The sequence below is a fragment of the Pinus tabuliformis genome, chromosome X, assembly GCF_031772625.1.
Source record: "Pinus tabuliformis cultivar Carrire ecotype Pingquan chromosome X, CPIR1, whole genome shotgun sequence".
NCBI classification, from domain to species: domain Eukaryota; kingdom Viridiplantae; phylum Streptophyta; class Pinopsida; order Pinales; family Pinaceae; genus Pinus; species Pinus tabuliformis.
In genome coordinates, this window is record NC_142308.1 from 363,520,347 (window position 1) to 363,540,454 (window position 20,108).

A 20,108-nucleotide genomic window follows, 5' to 3' on the forward strand; every position below is an offset into this window, starting at 1 on the left:
CTTCAACTTGTTTTCCTTATGGAAGGCCAAAACTACTTTTCATATGCTACAGAAAATTGATATCACATTAACGATTACAATAACCTTGGAAGAAGGGGTTTTGCTAAGCAAGCTAACCACTTTGATGGAGCTATTCTTTTTGTACTTAGACCAAATGGAATTTTTGTATGTAAGAAGTCCATTTTAATTTATGCTACACCTGAGTCTTTGATTGGGAGTTCAAAAACTAAAGGTAGTCAAGGATGATCAGTGTTGACAAATAGTTTATCTTATCAAGGATGTAGTCTTGCCATTGATTGAGTGGGTGGACTAGTGTATAGAACCTATTGCTTGTGTAGTAATTAAGTGTTGTTATAAACCTTTTAAACCATAGAAAATTGTTAATTTATTTTCTTGTTTACTCATAATTTTAACCCTAATTTTACATTTTATTATCATAGTTTTTGGGGCTAAATTTGCTATTGTTATAACCTATTTTATAGCTGCAAATTCTAATTGAAAGAGCTAGTTTATGACATTCAAGTGTAATCTGTTGATTGTGTGTGTTTGGGGACCTATCTTGAGCTTTTAATCATTAACCCAAGCCTTTAGATTGAGCCATGATAACCTTTGAATTCAAATCTTGAAGTTACACTCTAATCCACCCCAAACCCTAATTTCTTATTCTCATCCTTCGGTGTAAATTATTGTAGAACGAATTGGATAACAATTTATGTGTTGTTATAAATCTTCTAAACCTTATAAAATTATTAATTAATAATCATAATTTTAGCCTTAATTTTTAAATTTTATTGCACTAGTGTGTTAGATTTTGTTGTAACATGCCCTTCTTTCAAAATCCTAACTTGGTGAGGATCTATTTGAAATATCGCTTTGCCAATGACAAACCTAAATATTGGACAAAAGTTTGTTCAAAGAAAGATTTCTTGATTTTGGTTTGCAACACGTGTTTGGTGTAGGATATCGAATACTAGGTGAACATGCTCCAAATTTTTATCCAAACCCTTACTATAAATTATGATGTCATCCAAATACACTAAAATGAGTTTGTTAAGATAGTGTTGGAAAATATTGACAATTTGCATACAAGTGGAAGGGGCATTTGGTGAGGCCAAAAGGCATAACCAATACTCATAGAGATCAAACTTTGTCATGAAAGCTACCTTCCATATAGATCATTAGGCTCCATGTAGAATTGGTGTCAAGTACAAGCTAGGTTAATCTTGGTGAAGTGCCTAGCTCCATTATGACGGGCACTTGGAAAGTTCATTAATTTGAGGGATTAAATAGAGATTCTTGTATATTTTCCATGAAATTCTGATTTGTTGTTATGAACAATCTGAAATATAAATTTCTTTTCACTCAAACTCAAAATTTCTCTACTCTAATTTGCAGTGGAATAAAACAGAAATAATTGCACACATTCACACAATAATTTTCTAGGGAGACTAATAGGGAAAATCTTCGCTTGCTTGAGTTTTTTATTTGAAGAAAAATAGGCTATAAATCTCATACAAAATAATTGTTTCAATCTGAAAACAACCTAGTTTTCTTGCCTTGAACCAGGCTTGAAACCCTTACAACGCTGTTAATCTCTGCTACCCTCTACCAATCTGTGCACAATCTTCTCTTGCACACTCTTCCTCTCGCAAGCTCCACGCACAAACTTGTGCTTCCTATTGCTTGGTCTCACCAATTTGTGCTCACCAAAACAATGATTAAACTTGTGCCTTCGCTCCTCCTTTTAAAGGCAATTTGAATGGTTAAAATTAGTGAGTTTTCTAATTAAGGAATGATTTTGTGATTGATTGAGTTAGCATGAGTTAACTGCTCATGCAACTCGTCCTATTTCAAGTCAACCACTTGAAACTCAATCACTTGTGTTTTTCCTCAATTAACTCACACTAGAAAATCAAGAACTTGACCTTCAATTTCAACACATCAGTTAACTGCCACCTAACTCGTCCTAATTTTTAGGGACTGATTCCTAAATTATAGGAACTCATCTTAATTTATAGGGAATCTCCTAATTTTTAGGAACTTGAGTCATGCACAAGAAGGAACTCGTTCTTTAGCCATTTATTGGGATTAGATATTGGCCGTTGATTTCTCGACGAGAGATTATAAGAAGAAGTTGATGGGCGTCTTGGAGATCATCGTGAATAAGCAAGCGCGTAGTGATAGCGTGCGGTTTGACACTAGCGAGGGATTCAACAATGATTCAGGGGATTTGGTGGAGAGATTGCTTCATAATGTTTTCCAGTTTCGAAGAGGTAGAAGGAGGCCAATTTATTTCTGTAGAGAGGTCGAATTAGCCAGTGCGAGTTGCCAGAGGACCAATTTGTTTTGCCAGATGCCAAAGCAATTGCTAGAGGCTGTGCAAATTGCTTGTGCGAGTTGCTGGAGGCAGTTTATCTTACAAGATCGATTTCTTGGAGGTAGTGCGAGTTGCTGGGCAGGCTAGTGTGGATTTCCAGTGAGCTAGTGTGAATTATTCGAGGGCAATGCGAATTTCCAGTTGGAGGTCGAGTTAATTTGCAAAGGTTCGATTTGGTTAGTAGAAGTGAGGAAAAATATTTGTTGCTTTGTCAGTTTACGTAGTTGTAATAATTTTCAATTACAGATTTGTTGAAGAGTAATAAAACCCTCATCTACACAATCAATTTTCTCCACATTAGGGTTTTTGCGGGGAAAATTTGTCCACAAATATCAGTGTCTATTCTTAAGTGTGTGGTTTTCTCAGTTGTGAATTTTAATTGATGAATATTGTAGTTGTGTTTTTATTCAGTATTTGTAGTAAATTATTTTGTTTGGACAAATAATTGTTTAAAAGATAGGGGAAAATTACTAGTTAATCGCAATAGAATTTTCATGAGAGGCAGTGAGCATGGCATTGGTTGAATTTTAAGCTTTTGTAATCCATTTGGCAAAGGTCTTTGTGCTTGGGGGAAGGTTCCTAACTTTGAGAGGCTTTATGATTACTATCTAGGAGGAGACTTGAATGGAGTCAAAGGCTAGCAAGAACAACAGTGATAGGAACAAAGCTCTATTTGCTAAACAAATAAGGAAAGAGGTAAAGGGCTTAGAAATCGTAAGAGAAAGAGTGAGGAGTCAACCTCACAATTATGAAAGGAGTAGAGTAAAATCAAGTGCTTTGTTTGTCATAAGCACAATCACTATGCATCATAACATCTAGAGAAAACGAAGGGTAAAATGAAGCAACATCAAAAATATATATGAAGAAACTTAGATGAATTTGTTTGTTGTTGATTTGTGGTAGCATCGGATGTGCTTTAGCCACGAAATTTGGGGGAGAGGTTGGGGCACATGAGATCTCCAATACCCAGAAAGGGTTTGGGCAGATTTTAAACAGTTCAGGAGATATTAAAATAATTAATATTTTTAATGGAGTCCCTAAGTCTAAAGTTGGGGAAATTAAAATATTAATGTGGATTAATATAAAACTGTATTAGAATGGTCCAAAGACATGGATCAAGCCAGATCTAATCTTAGCCATTGATTAGGGAATTAATCTCGGCTGTTGATTTGTTAACGAGAAAAGTATAAGAGGAGGCTTGAGGGTCACTTGGAGAATACACCAGAGTGATTAGTCATTCTATTCTCTAGAGTGGGGTTTGCTAAGAGAGATAGAATCAATGATTGGAGTTGCAGCTGAGGGGCATTGAGTACAGAGAGATAGAGAGGCAGAGATAGTGCCGTAAGAGCAGCGTAGTAGCCAGAGAGAGTGACGCAGTAGCAGCTAGGGCCACGCAGAGGCAGCCAGGAGCTGTGCAGAGCCTCAGAGAGGCCAACGCTGTTGACGCAAAGGGCCAAAAGGTTGACACAGGGCCTCCTAAGGCGGACGCAGACACATTTAGGGTGACGCAGGGCTAGCGCTAGGCAGAGAGGGGCTGACGCAGTCCAGAAAGGCAGACGCTGGGGTTTTTGGGGCAGATTGGGGTTTCTGGGGCAGATTGGAGCTGAGGAGCTGCTAGAAGGTTTATTTGGGGTTTCAGCTAGGACATCTGTCTCAAACTGAGAGGTATTACCGCCAAGGAAATTCTCTGTTGGGTAAGCCGAATTTGGCACCCAGATTGTACTCTGATATTGCTTAATAAGAAAAGCCTTAGATAACTGCACTGGTTTTCCCACATTGGGATTTTCCAGGGACATTGGTCCAAAAATAATGGTGTCATTTGGTGTGATTGTTTCTGTTTCCTTCAGTTGTTGATCTATAATATGTTGAGCATGCACTACTGTTTATTTTCAGTATTTACATTGTAAATAACTTGTTAAGTAACAGAACAAGTAGGTAGGAATAAATCAGACAAAGTGCATGGAGGGTTTCTAACTGGTAGATTTAGAAACTTAAACATTTGCTACCAAGTTTAAGAATGATTTTTTGATGATAGCTTTCCTTTTTGCTAGCGCACTTTCAAGGGGTTTGGTATGTGAACAGTGTGGCATTTCAACATATGATATCAACGTGATAGTTGTTTTCTAGTCTCAAGAAGCTAGATTGAGGAGTATGGGTTGAGCTTGGAGATGATGCAAGTACCTTGATGCGAATCTAACTAATATTTGCTTAAAATCGGTCCCTCTCCGAGTTGGTTCCCCTTAGTAGGTGCTTCTTGCAATTCCCCGACCAAAATCCTAGTTAAAAAAACGGAAAACTTGAGTGCAGTGGAAAAATTTAATAAAATAGGGCAAAAACATTGTTGGCGCTTCTCGGATCTCGGGTCTTGGATCAAATGGATTGTCGATGCTTTTTGATCTCGGATCTCAGATCTCTGATCCTTGTTCCTCTCGGGTCTCGGTTCCTCGGCTCTTAGCGATCTTAGAACCTTCGCTTCCTTGTAGTCTCGAGACTTCAAACGTTCGGGATCTCAGGTCTCGGCAATTTTGTTAAATTCAATTTAAACGAACCTTCGAGGTTCTGACCTTCGTTATGGTCCACTCAATGTTATAAAGAATCACGCTCCCAACGCTTAACAGGTTTGCAGAACGAAAATATTTTCCGTCACCATCACTTGACGGTCTCGGGTCTTGGAAACTTTAAATAAATTATACTATTAAAATGTTAAGAGATTTTGATGCCCCCTATGCTGGTTCTTTGTTACGAGATCCATCAATAGACAATCTCGACCTCGACACTTGGCAGAGTTCTTTGAAAAGAAAAAAAATGGCTAAGCGTTGGCTTCTCTTGGCTTCCTTTTGGATTCGATGCTCTGACTCCTTTCGTTCCTTTATACTCTTCCGGCCTCTCTGCTCGGCTCCCTCCTTCGGCTGTACTTAAACAACGCTCGCCCATCTTGCTCCTTTTGCAACACTTCGACGACGATGCATATATGTACGTAGACTCTTGGGTTTGTTTAATTAAATGCAGGGTTTAAAGAACTTGAAGAATAACACAGATTACAGAAGGACTAGTTAAGTGAGCTCAGAGCTCTCGAAACCAAAGTTTCATGCATACAATCACTCTCTGCTGTCCCCCACTTTTTTTCATCAATGAAAGGAAATATATGAATTACATAGATTCGATTCAAATCTATGAAGATAGGATCTAAAGGCCCATTTGCACAAATTGAACTAAAACTACAACTACTTGTTGTCACGACGAATCTTCGCTATGCCATAAAGGGGAACTAACCCGATCGCAAGCCCCAATTAGATCTTCTTTCGTTTGGAGTGGCTAGTTCCAGCGGGTTTTAAAGGGTCCCGTAAACTGTTATAGGTGTTGAAAGATTGCTTCTTGAAGGAAGACTTCAATTAACTCAACAAAAAAAATAGCTAACCTATATGTATCAAATCCTATCTATGCTAATTCTAACTACTCTAGTCTATCCTGCAAGAGCATAACAAAAGAGATTAAACATCATGCATAGATTCCAAGTCCAAATGAATCAGTAACTGAGTTCACAGTTGAACAAGGCTGTATTAAAGCTTAATTGCAATCTAATTGCTCACACAAGAATGCACATTCCTGTTCCTACAAATAAACTTGCAACTGATGTTTAACATAGTTTCAAATCAGGGACTACTCATGAGTTAACTATGATAAAGAATTACATTCAAATAACCAAGGCTAATCATAAGCTGTATTGTTATCAATATGCACAAAACAAAACACATTTATATTTATGCCAGCAACAACACCTTGATTCCAAACACATGAAAGAAGAGGAACATAATATGAAAAAGGCTCTTTCTCGACCAAACAGTCTTCTTTATTAACACAATAAAACAAAAGTTGTTTTGCTCAAAAAAAATTCCTCCCATCATCTCTGGAGGTAATATTTATGCAGAAGGAACTGACCCTCGGTCTCCTCTTAACCTTTCATCTCCATTCTCTTTTCAATATACAAATCAGAATATACAATCGTAGAACAGTCGGTGTAACTGCTAACACGTAGAGGGCATATCTGCTGGAGCGCTTCATTTCCTGTGGAAATGAATAGACGTTGATTAAAAGAGGATGACTGCGTGTCATCCCTTCGCACCTGTATTGAGCGGATGTTATTCCCTATCATTTCCTAAAGAAAACTGAAGACACTGTGCTCATCATCCCACATCTGGCATGATTGAAGGTGTGTTTGGAGGTAATAACATCTTGATGTATCAACGCTGTGCTTCCTCTTGACATGGCGTGTGCCTCCATTATGCGTTATGGTGGTTCATATCCCTTTTTGCAGAATATGTCTTTGCAATATCGACACCGATGGTTTAGAGGTGTCATCTTGATATAAATCGCCTTTATCCGCTACCAGGTCCACTCAAACTCGCCTGCAGAAATAATTTATATTAGCTATGATTACAAGAAATATGACAAACATGCTCACAAACAAACTTTGCATTCAGCCACAGTTTTTATTTAATCTTGCAACGCAGAGCAACTATAATTATCAAACCACCGAACCTGTTGTGACATGTATTCTCGTTGCCCGCAATATTCATTTTTCTCAAGGATTGCTTTGACAATGCTTCAAAAGCAGACCATCCACTCTACAGGATTTTCCTTTGAAAACTTGGACCACAACATTTTATCGAAATACATGGGAATACATGGAAAAACCCGCGGCCGCACCATAAGGCCGGACTTCAAATAATATTACCACCGGATCTATAATCATCGTCGGGTCTGCTAATTGCATCGCGCCCTATGTTTAAGCCTTGGGCTCTGCCGATTGCGCTTTGCGATAGGCCGAACCTGAAATATATATGTGTTGTGGTTAATAATCCCATTGGGTCTGCTTATTGCATCGTGCTTTATGTTTAAGCCTTGGGCTCTGTCGATTGCGATTTGCGATAGGCCGGACCCGAAATATATATGTGCCATGGTTAATAATGCCGGTGGGTCTGCCATATTGTATCGCGTTTTATATATAAACGCTGAACTTTGCCGATTGCGATTCGCGATTCGCGATTGGGGAGGCGGACCCGAAATATATATGTGCTACAGTTAATAGTTTCGGCAGGTCCGCCATATGGGATTTTCCCTTGAAAACCCAGACCACAACATTTTATTGAAAACACAGGAAAACATAGGAAAACCCGCGGACGAACTGCAAAAATTATGCACCCGGGCTTATAATTATCGTCAGGTCCGCTCATCGCCCCTTCACATATCGCATGGGCTTTACTTTTGTTGATTGCCGATTGCGATTAGCGATATGGGGGAAGTGGACCCGAAAATATATATATTGTGGTTAATGATCCCGGCGGGTCCAGTAGATCGTGGTGCGCCCTATATACAAGCCTTGGACTTCGTCGATTGCGATATGCGATGGGCTCCGGACCCGAAATAAATGTGTGTTATGGTTGATTATGCTGGCGGGTCCGGTGTATCGTGGTGCACGTTAAGTATATCAGTGTTGAGTGTGATAAGAGGAAAGGGTAAGTTATGCATGTTGTATAGTATTTTTATTATCAAAGCATTGATATAGAAATAAGGACGTGATGGGAGGTTTTGAGGGTTGAGTCCATATGCATCCATAATAAAGAGTGGGGGGTGGTTATATCTGTGGGCATAGGGCACCATGAAGATTTATGAGGATTGAAAGAGTCCCGATGAAGGATATGAATGAAGGGCTAGACTGGGTTATGAATGAATCATGCAGCAGAGATTTATTCAAGGGGGGTCTTGACCATTAAGAATTGAAGATTTGACTTGGCACAGAGTTAAAATCCCTAAGATAAAAACAAATCATTCGGAGAAGTGAAAGATCAAACTTCTAGGGGACCCATTCAAATTTGCTACCAAAGCATGTTTTAATAGGGTGGTGGTTGTAGCTAGAACACTACTGCAATAAATTGCCTAATTTAATTAATTAAATGGTCAATTAAATAAAATCCTAGCCTAACAAACCACACATTGAGGAACCAACTCCTCTGGTAAAAAGTTTTTGACCTCTCGGTCAAAGAGAATTATGGATGCCCCTACATCATACTCCCAAGGAACAAAGATTTCATGGGCTCTTGTCCATGAGTTCTTCAATAGATTTGCCACTTTTTTGTATGAGTGTGGTAGTCATCCAGGTTGCATCTGTCACTAGCAGGTTCTTCCACTTAACCAAGTACTCAAAGTATTCTTTGTCCTTGGTCTTCTTGATCAATCTTTTGTCCAAGATCTTCTCTGGTTGCAAAGGTTCAGTTACTGGCAACTATTTCTCCCATTGTACTGGTTGTTGCTTCTGATCATTGGTTGGATGTTCTATGTTAGGTTCATACTTATATAGATCCACTACATTAGAATGTTAGGGTCCTAAATTTTTAAACTTTAATTTGTTGTACTCGCCCTTGGGGAATCTCTCTTTCCTTAAATGTGCAAGTACCAGATCTCTAACTTCAAAATTCTGCTCCCTTCTACTAAGATTTGCTCTGCTTTTATACTTCAAACTATTGTCATATAGTTTTTGCTTGACCTGGTTATGGATTTCTTGTATTGTTGTAGCAAAATCTTCTCCTGCTACACCTTTGCTTTGATCTTCCCAAATTTCTGAGTTCATGTACTCCCCTCGAGTTCATTCCATACGCAATCTGGAAAGGGTTTGTCTAGTGCTTCTGTTTGGATTATTATTGTAAACATACTTGACCTGTGCTAGAATCTGGTCCCATTGCTTAGGGTGATCTCTAGTCAAACTGCATAGAATGTTTTGAAGGGTTTTGTTTACATCTTCAGTCTGACCATTGGTTTGTGGGTGATACGCTGAGCTGTATTGCAATTTTGTGCCGAATTTTTTCCATAGTGTCCTCCATAAATGTCCCAAGAATTTAGTATCTCGGTCTGAAACAATGCTCTTGGGAATTCCATGTAGTCTTACTACCTCTTTAAAGAACAGATTAGCAATATGGCTAGCATCACTAGTCTTAGCACAAGGAATAAAATGAGCCATTTTTGAAAATCTATCTACCACCACAAAAACAAAATCATTACCATTTTGAGTTTTAGGCAATCCTAGAACAAATTCTTACTGAATCCCAAGGCTTCTCTGGAATTGGCAATGGGGTATACAATTCAGTGTTTGGACTTCTTCCTTTGGCATACTGACAGGTTCTGCATCTCTTTACAAACCTCTGCACATTTGACCTCAGCTTTGGCTACTAATGTCTCTTCAACAAGTCATAAGTTTTGTCTTGTCCAAAATGTCCTCCAAGGCCCCCACTATGTTTTTCCTTAATTAGGTTCTCCCTCATGGAACAATTCAGAATGCACAACTGGTCGTTTTTAAAAAGTAGTCCATCTTGAATCATGTAATCAAGCCATGGACTCATGTATTGAGTAACTAGACTCTTACAAGCTTCAAAGGCTTCTTTGAAGTTCGTATCCTCCTCATATAATTCCTTGATAAAATCAAATCGCAACACTTGAATTTGACTTTCCTGCAACAAAAGTCGTCTCCTGCTCAAGGCATCTACAATTTTGTTAGATTGGCCACTAATATGCTTCAAGACAAATGTAAAACTTCGTAGGTACTCAACCAATTTAATATGTTTCTGGTTCAATTTAGGGTGCTGCATTATATACTCGAGCATGATTATTTGTATACAAAATAAATTCCCTAGACAACAAATAATATCTCCACTTCTTAAGAGCTTGAACCATTGCATAAAACTTCTTGTCATAGGTTGTGTACTTCCTTCTGGCCTCGTTCAACTGCTCACTGTAATAAGCTATTGGTCTGTCCTCCTGGCTAAGTACTGCTCCAATTGCATCATCACTAGCTTCAGTCCTCACTTTATTAAAATTCGGAAGAACAAGTACTAGTTGTTTTGTAATTTTATTCTTCAACATCTGAAATCCTTTTTCAGCTTCATCAGTCCACCGAAATGGCTGTTGATTCTTCTTCATTGTCTCTACAATTGGTGTGCTCATCTTGCTGAAATTCCTGATAAATTTCCTATAAAAACTCGCCAAACCATGAAAAATTCTAACTTCAAAAACACTTTTGGGAGAGGGCCATTCAAGCATACTTTCACCTTACCTGGATCCATCTTCAATCCTTCTTTGGAAATCACAAATCCCAAATATACAAGCTCTGACTTCAAAAAGGAACATTTCTTCAAATTCACAAGCAACTTCTCTTGTTGTAACTTCTTCAGTACATATCTCAAATGTCTCAGATGCTCCTCCTTATACTGATTGTACACTAGAATGTCATCCAGGTAAACAATCAAAAATTTCCCTATAAACTCCTTTAGCACTTCATTCATCAACCTCATGAAAGTACTAGGTGCATTGGACAAACCAAATGGCATTACCTTCCATTCATACAAACCCTCACTAGTTTTAAAAGCAATCTTCCACTCATCTCTCTCTCTGATTCCGATTTGATGGTATCCACTGTTTAAATCAATTTTAGAAAAACCAATTGGCACCACTTAAACAATCCAATAAATCATCAATACATGGAAAATGATATCCGGCGGTAATTTGTTTTAAAGCTCTGGAGTTTGTACAAATGTGCCATCCACCATCCTTTTTTTGGAGTCAACACTGTGGGTACAACACATGGACTAAGACTTTCTCTGATCAATCCCTTATCTAACAACTCTTGCACTTGCTTTCTGATTTCTTCATTCTCTTTAGGTGTCATGTGGTAGGCAACTTTATTAGGCAAACTTGCTCCTGGTATCAAGTCAATATGATGATTGATACTTCTCATTGGTGGTAGCTCACTTGGTAGATCATCCACCACAATATCACGATATTCTTCCAGCATTTCTTGAATTTCTACAGGCAAACCAGAAATAGTACTAGAACTAAGAACTATTCTAGGCTTGCAAACAATAGCAAAATTAACCTCTTCTAGTTCCAATTGCTGCAAAAATTCATTGCCACTCATCAACAATGCCTTTGAATACCTCCAGAAGTCCCTTTTTCCTGTAATGGCAACAAAGTATGGTTGATGCCATCCTTCCAGAACCTATAAGTATTTTCTTACCATCATGTACCACAGCGCTGTCAATCTGCCATGGTCTTCCTGGCAAAATGTGACATACATCCATTGGTATCACATCACACAAAATCTTGTCCTTGTAACTACCAATGTATAGCTCTATCTCACATTGCTCATTTAGCAAAAATCTGATGCCCCTTCTACAACCAAGACACTTTATAGGGTGTCTGATGCTTTTGCTTCTTCAACTTCAACTTTTCTACAACCTATGTGGACACTAGGTTGTCTGTACTATTACTGTCAATCACTACTTTACAACAATCACCCTGGATTTTGCAAACAATCCAAAATAATGCTTTCCTCTGGTTTGATTCTACAACTTATTCTCCTGCTTGATCAACACCACCTTCATCATCAGGGCTTCTCCCGTCTCTGGTACTTATTCTCCTGCTTGATCAACACCTTCTTCATCATTAGGGCTTCTCCAGTCGTTGGTGGATTTTCTGCTTCATGCAATTCTGCGTCCACCTCTTCTACTGGAGCTCTATCTCACATTGCTCATTTACCAAAACCTGATGCCCCTTCTGCAACCAAGACACCTTATAGAGTGTCGGATGCTTCTGCTTCTTCAACTTCAACTCTTCTCCAACCTCTGTGGACACTAGGTTGTTTGTACTATCACTGTCAATCACTACTCTACAACACTCACCTTGGATTTTGCAAACAGTCCAAAATAATGCTTTCCTGTGGTTTGATTCTACAACTTATTTCTCCTGCTTGATCAACACCTTCATCATCAGGGTTTCTCTTGTCTATGGTAGATTTTTTGCTTCATGCACCTCTACCTCCACCTCTTCTACTGGAGCTCCAACAACGTTCCTTTGACCTGGTTCTCTATTCTTTGGACATTTATAAGCCATATGTCTGTGCTTGCCACATTTGTAGCAACGAACCTCTCTCCTATCTCTTCCTCGTCCTCTGGAAAAGGATCTTCGACCTCTGGACTCTCCTTCCTGTTGTCGTTGTGGACTAGAACTACTAGACCCATCTTTTGTTGTAGTAGATCTTCCTCCGTTGTGTTGTTGTCCTCTGCCTCTAACAACAACTTTACCTTTGCCAGCTTGTTTCCTTACAAGCTCCTCCTCTGCTTTCAAAGCAATTTGATATGCGTCCTCTACTGTCCTTGGTGACAATACACTAATTTCATCTTGGATATCTAATCCAAGTCCATTTATGTACTTTGTGTTATCACTCCTCCGGATCTCACGGCTGAGAAAGAGTCCAGCTGAGGTAACCACAGACCAACCTTTTGACTTGGTATCTAGCCCTACCAAGCTGGAGAGGGCTCTCTCCACAAAATCACAACCAAGAGGTCTAGATATATTAGGGTTTTAGGCTAGTTATGATGTGCAGAAGGGTTTGATTGTTTGAAATTGGGTTGCTGGATGAGGATTAGGTCAAAGAGACCAGGTTAGGGCAAATAAGAGTATGATTAAAAACATTTGATGGAGCAAGGTAGGTAGACACTCAAACACTTCAAGGTTCTTGAGTGAGATGGATCACACTGGCATGTAAGATGTATTCTGCTCATCAACTTGAAAATCAACATATCATAGAAGTGAAATGAAACATGAGAGTACAAAACATTCAAACATATGCAACATAAGAAGAAACTATGTCAAAATGCCATACCACAGGTATTCCATCAAAATAACCGCAACTCATTCATTAAATTTCTGCCAAATACTGATTACACTAGTGTCTCTGATCAATACAACAACATCCTACTAATTCCAACCTCTTCCACGAGTGAAGAAGGGAATGATATAGACATCAAAACGACCTTCTCTCATCTTCAGGGGTCGAATCCCTGAGTTGAGGAAGAGATCCACAAAAACCTGAATTGATACCTAGAGTGTAGGGAGGTCCAAGTGACTCCTCCCTAATTACAATGAAACTGATTCATTTGACTTCATGATGACATTTATCCAATGTATTTATCCTAGGTAACTTATCCACATGATATTTACATTTACTTTCAACAATTACATCAGTAAAACTTCATAAAATTCCTTGGGTAACTGAGAAAGTGTGAAAAACGTAGCAAAATGTCAGTTTCTGGTCCTATGCGCAGCGCCTTTGGTCTGTGTGCAGCGCCATCTTCTAGCTGAGTTTTGAAGGGGTTCCTGATGTCCAAATTGAGCTTAGGATAGCTCATTGGAAAGCCTGTCCTGTCTAGTTTCCAGAAATGTACTTGGTTCCAAAAATGATAAGATTTGACCCTCAAAAAAGTCAATCTCCCAACACTGCTCCTGTGCGCAGCGCCTAGCTGAAAAAGAGGGCAGAAATGTGATTTTTGAGGTGTTTTTGGCCATTTCTCCCTGTCAAATTGCCCAATTTTGGTGTGCCAATAGTCAAAATTGCATGTTTACTGCCTTCTAAATCCAATGGTGGTCTTGGTTTTGCATTTGGAGGCCTCTAGAAGGTGCACAATGCCTAGGGTGCTGCGCATAGGACAATCCAACTGTGAAAAAACTGTCAAAGTTTGCACAAAAACCCAAAAATTTCAAAAAATGCCCAGAAACTTGTCAAAATTGATACATGAACTATTGATGAAGTATGTCAAGCATGGAAAGAGGCCTCAGCAAGGATATCAAGTTTTCTCTTCTCCTCTTGCATATTTAGGGTTTCAAGCTTTGACTTCACTTTCTTGAGTTTTGACCTTGCAATTTTGTTCCTCATCGCATAATGCTTTGCCATATTTCTCTGAATGTCATTGTCTTTGTTGGCCTTGTCCAGGAGCTTCTCAAGATGGTTGTTAACTCTCTCAAACCAATGCTCCCTGTTTTCACTGATCATTATGGAAAATTGCTCATCTAACTGTTTAAAAATCATCCTTAGATAGTGAAGAGATGTTATTTGATCACTATGAGACTTGCTGACATTATGCAATGGAAATGGTGTTTTATTGGACCTTGAAAACCCTAGGACCTAATGGTAACCTTGACTGACCAGACTTCATGGTGACTTGACTGACATAAATACATGATGAAATAAGCTTCCATGATTGATGTATGCTCAGTAAGACATGAAGGTAGGCCAGCAAGTATATATTTTTGAGGGAGAGTGAGGTTTTTGACTGGGCTACCATTAGTGAGTAAATTTTTGAATGAGGATCTTGAAAATCATGTGCAAAGGACAGATCTTGATGATCAACAGAAAGATCAGAACAACTGTCAAGTTGAATTGTTTCCTCTTCATGAGCCAGAGGCAACACATTGGCATGTTCCTCCACTTTTTTCCCTTCTTCCACCATTGCTGATTGGGTGAAATGATCCTTCCAGTGTAACCAATCCAGTAGATGGTTACTTACTGAAATTCTGCTCTCACTTACCTCGAGCAGGCAGAATGATGTATATGTAGGCAACTCACAATGAAAATTGAAACCAAGATTTATGTTGATAAACAAAACAACATTCATCTTCTCCAATGCTTGCAAAAGACTGTCCAAGGGATCTTGAAAATTATGAAGCATTACCTTTTGTGAATCAATAAAAGGAGAAGAATAAGCATTATTTCCATATGGCTGTAACAAATTAGCAAAAGGATCCTCCATAATATTTTCAATAGCATAAGTGTCCATATCTATGGGATTTGGGGCAAACTCCTTTTCATCAACAGACCTTTCATTTTCTGAACCTTGAGGAAGATTTGTATCTGCAAGGGGCTCTAAAACAACTTCTTCTTTATCACTGTTCTCCTCTTCATAATCACTTGGAAACTGGAAAGACTGTACAATAACATCATCATTCTTAATGGATGGAATATGGATTTGCAAATTAAGAATATGATTTATTTCTTCTTCAGTCAAAGGAGGAAGTACTCTTTGTTTTCTTTGGACAAAACAACAATTTTCTTCTTTCCCTCCTAAAGTTTGACAAGGATGTTGAATATCTTCATTAATTTCAAGCAAAGGAGTATATAAATTTTCATTAGACTGCTGATTCATTTCATGTGATTCCTTTTGACTATCAAGATGCAAAATTCCTTCATCTTCAAGCAAAGAGGAAGCTATTATATGCTGACTATGATCTTGTGTATCAAAGTGACTGGCTTCTTCAGATTGTTGTTGAAGGGAAAAATCAGAGAAGGCTTCAATGATTTCTTCATCATCCATACATTTGATATCATCAATACTTTCAAGATATGCAATGAAACCTTCACTATAATCACAACAACTTTGTAAAGAAAGATAAGACTTCACATAATGGTTGGAGAACACATTATGGAAATCTTTTAGAGAACATAAGCTTCCTTCTGGTAACCCTTCATACCATACCCTAGCTTTATCTTCAAGGGTAGCCATAAACAACTTCATGAGACAGTCCTCAGGAAACTCAACTCTTAGTCTACATACATGTACATGAGCATCATCTTCTTGTTTATTTCTAAATATAGGAATATTTGTAAACCAATCGACATGAGGCATAGGATTTGGAAATCCAGGGATCTGAGATCGATCCATAGGAGCATACTTGGGATTTCTTCTTGCAGGAGAACTCATCTTGACAAAAATGAAGTCACCAAGAAGGTTTTCAAACCACTGGTTCTTGAAAAAGTGGAGTCGCCATGAAAATTCTGAACCTTTGGATTCGTCGACACTGGCTTCGCCAGGTGAATGATTTTAGCCTTCGTGTGCCTGATCATTGTCCACCATCAACAATAAGATCTAAACTTTGTCGTACACGCAGGGAAAATGAATCTTTCGTTCCCTGGCAAGGACGCCAGTATGTTATCACTCCTCCGGATCTCTAAGGTTAAGGAAGAGTCCAGCTGAGGTAACAACAGACCAACCTTTTGACTTGGTATCTAGCCCTACCAAGCCGAAGAGGGCTCTCTTCACAAAATCATAGCCAAGAGTGCTGGATGAATTAGGGTTTTAAGTTAGTTATGATTTGCAGAAGGGTTTGATTGTTTGAAAAATTGGGTTGCTGGATGAGGATTAGGTCAAAGAGACCAGGTTAGGGCAAATAAGGGTATGATTGCAGACATCTAATGGAGCAAGGTAGGTAGACACAAACACTTTAAGGTTCTTGAGTGAGATGGATTACACTGGTGAGGTGCTAGAAAGAGCAAGACAAGCATGCATTCTTTCTAAACTGAAGAAAATGGACAAATTATGAAGATTTCCCCAAAACAGAGCATGTAAGATGTATTTTGCTCATCAACTTGAAAATCAACATATCATAGAAGTGAAATGAAACATGAGAGTACAAAACATTCAAACATATGCAACATAAGAAGAAACTATGTCAAAATGCCATACCACAGGTATTCCATCAAAATAGCTGCAACTCATTCATTAAATTTCTGCCAAATACTGATTACACTAGTGTCTCTGATCAATACAACAACATCCAACTAATTCCAACCTCTTCCAAGAGTGAAGAAGGGAATGATATAGACATCAAAAAACCTTCTCTCATCTTCAGGGGTCGAATCCCTGAGTTGAGGAAGAGATCCACAAAAATCTGAACTGATACCTAGAGTGTAGGGAGGTCCAAGTGACTCCTCCCTAATTACAATGAAACTGATTCATTTGACTTTATGATGATATTTATCCAATGTATTTACCCTAGGTAACTTATCCACATGATATTTACATTTACTTTCAACAATTACATCAGTAAAACTTCATAAAATTCCTTGAGTAACCGAGAAAGTGTGAAAAAAGTAGAAAAATATCAGTTTCTGCTCCTATGCATAGCGCTAGTGGTTCATGCGCAACACCTTTGGTCTGTGCGCAATGCCATCTTCCCGCTGAGTTTTGAAGTGGCTCCCGATGTCCAAATTGAGCTCATTGGAAAGCCTGTCTTGTCTAGTTTCCAGAAATGTACTTGGTTCCAAAAAAGATAAGATTTGACCCTCAAATAATTCAATCTTCCAAGACTGCTCCTATGCGTAGCGCCTAGCTGAAAAAGAGGGCAACAATCTGATTCTGAGGTGTTTTTGGCTATTTCTCCCTGTCAGATTGTGTTAATTTTTGGTATGTTTTATGCTAGAGCAATTTATTTAAATTTTCACAGTTAGCAATCACATCAACATTACGATAAACTGCAGATAGAACATAAATATAATATGCAGAAGACAAGCCAAGACAAGAGGACACAAGATATGGCGCAAGCCAGGGACAAACCCCACAATGTGTGGGGAAACCCTTTGATCAAATCTTCTTTTATCTTCAAAGTTCAGCAGAGAAAGAGAGAGAGAGAGAGAGTACAATTACAACATAAGTTAACACTTTGACTTGTCTAGATCTAAGCATAGATCATCTTCTATAACAATGAGATCAGTTGAAGACATTCTGCTTCAACTGATTCTCCAAGGTGACGGCTTCTCATTCATCATCTTCATGTTGCTCATCATGCTGCATCTTCCATGGTCTTATTCATCATCAAGTTGCCCATGCTCATGATCTCATTCATCATCAAGCTGTTGGGATTATCATCCTTGTTGCACCTCTGAGATACTTGATCATATCAAGAATACTAGATCTGAATACTGTGATGACTATTGCCACTATATGTCTCCTTTTATAGGTATGCTAAGAGGCTGTTGATCAATACTAAAACCTGCTTCATCATTATAGTTATGAGATACCCAATGTAATTTTCATTGTGCAATCTGAGTTATGTTGTTCATTGCATCTAAACTGTCACAGGGATACCACCGAGATTTATATTGATTGATTGTGGCTACAGCAGTTCGTTCCAGTGGCCTCATTACCTTACTGCGGCCACTTATAGCTCCCTGCAGCTCTTCCTTATTACTGCAGCTACCCTTTCCTTGATTGTGGTTGTATATGTCTTGACTACGACTTCATATACATGACTGCGGCGTCTTCATTTCCAACGGCTTCGTCATTTTCACTTGACTACAACTACTTCATTTCCTGCGGCTTCGTTATTTCTCAACTGCGGCTACCCCTTTCCTTGACTGCAGCTATCGCGGTTATAATTTCCATATATAGCGTATATATGTATCACGTAGAAAGGCCACACCTGTTCCAGACTTCACGTAGAATGGCCATACCTGTATAGCGTATATATGTATAGAATGGCAAAGAGGAATGCGTGAACAGGTCTTGTTGACTCACTGCGTCTTATTGACCCATTGACTGTGTTTATATTTCTTCATAAGCCTGTTGCTTACTGCGGCTAGGGCATTACTGCATCTAGGGTATCTGGACAGCGTATGAACTGTGTGGATGTCTTCATTGCTTGCTCAGCGTATAGGGTTTCCATCACTGTGCGTTCCATAACTGTGCGTATATATTGCCTTCATGACAGTGTATAAACTGCGTAAGTATTTCCATCCATGCTGTGTTCCTTCCCCTATATTGTATGAATGTTTATGCGTATATTGCTAGGGCATCATCCACGTATAAGCTAGGGCATCATCCAAGGTATCTTCTTGTGTGTCTCTCCTTCACCAAAAACCCAAGACGTGGTGAGGAGGAGATCACATGAAGAGTGTGTCTAAAAGACTTCACATCCTCTCTTATTTATACTAAAAGCGTAAGGTTGAATAGACATGACGTTTTGGCTTCTAGAGCCTACATAAGAGCTGGTCGGCTTGATAATAATTACATAAACAAAATAAATTCATATCTCCATAAATACTTATCGAAATCGGATGATCTTTGGATCAATCCTACACCTCTCGACGAGAGGGATCCAATAAAATTATCAGCTGCCATAAATAAGCTAACCCACATGGAGTTTGGCCCTAGTTGCCAATTTAACACTCCCTCTCAACTAGGGAGAACTCCATCCGTTGATCCATATGTACGACTGTACTATCTCTGCCATTAGTGCCTTGCACTACTCTGCCTAGCTCTGCTGGCTCTACTCAGCTCTGCTGGCTTTTCTCTGCTCTGCTCAGCTCTGCTGGCTCGGCTCTGCTCTGCTCAGCGTTGCTGGCACTGCTAGCTCTGCTCTGCTCAGCGCTGCTGGCTCTGCTCTGCTGGCTCTGCTTTGCTCAACTCTACTGGCTCTGCTCTGCTCAGCTCAGCTTTGCTCTGCTGGCTCTGCTCATCTCCGTTGAACTATGAAGAAGAAGAATTGATCGAGAATGAGTCATATCATTCTCCACTGACCTGAAGTCAGTCTCAGAGTGCATACCACTAGTCCCAGACCAGTCTCAACTGACCCGAAGTCAGCTTCATAGTAAGTACCACTCCCACCACTGGTCCCAGACCAGTATCGCAGTCTCAGAGAGTGTACCACTGGTCCCAGACCAGTCTCAACCGACCCGAAGTCAGCGTCATAGTATGTACCACTCTCACTGGTCCCAGACCAGTACTGCACTGACACGAAGTCAGTCTCGGAGTATGTACCACTGGTCCCAGACCAGTCTTAGCCGACCCGAAGTAAGCATCATAGCATGTACAACTCCTACCACTGGTCCCAGACCAGTATCATTGATCCCAGATCAATGGAGGACATCCTAGCCTAGGGAGTACGGTAGATACAACGATGCGTCCATCGGTACTACTATGGTCCCTAACTTCATTTCCCTGCTCATTGATCAGATGAGAGGTACTTCCCATGAGTCCCAGACTGCATGGGTAGGATGCCTCGACAGGAGAACTTAATCAATCCTGTCCTCACAGGAGAACACATCAATCCTGCTATAATCGCCATGGAGAAC

The 20,108-nt window shown here is 39.4% G+C and overlaps 1 protein-coding gene across 4 annotated transcripts in view; it reads left to right on the top strand.

Annotated features, from left to right (window-relative positions):
* Window positions 1-20,108, top strand: part of LOC149140006 (putative GPI-anchored protein At1g61900) — a 99,029-nt gene that overhangs the window by 3,896 nt on the left and 75,025 nt on the right. The gene's annotated exons all lie outside the window — the stretch shown is intronic.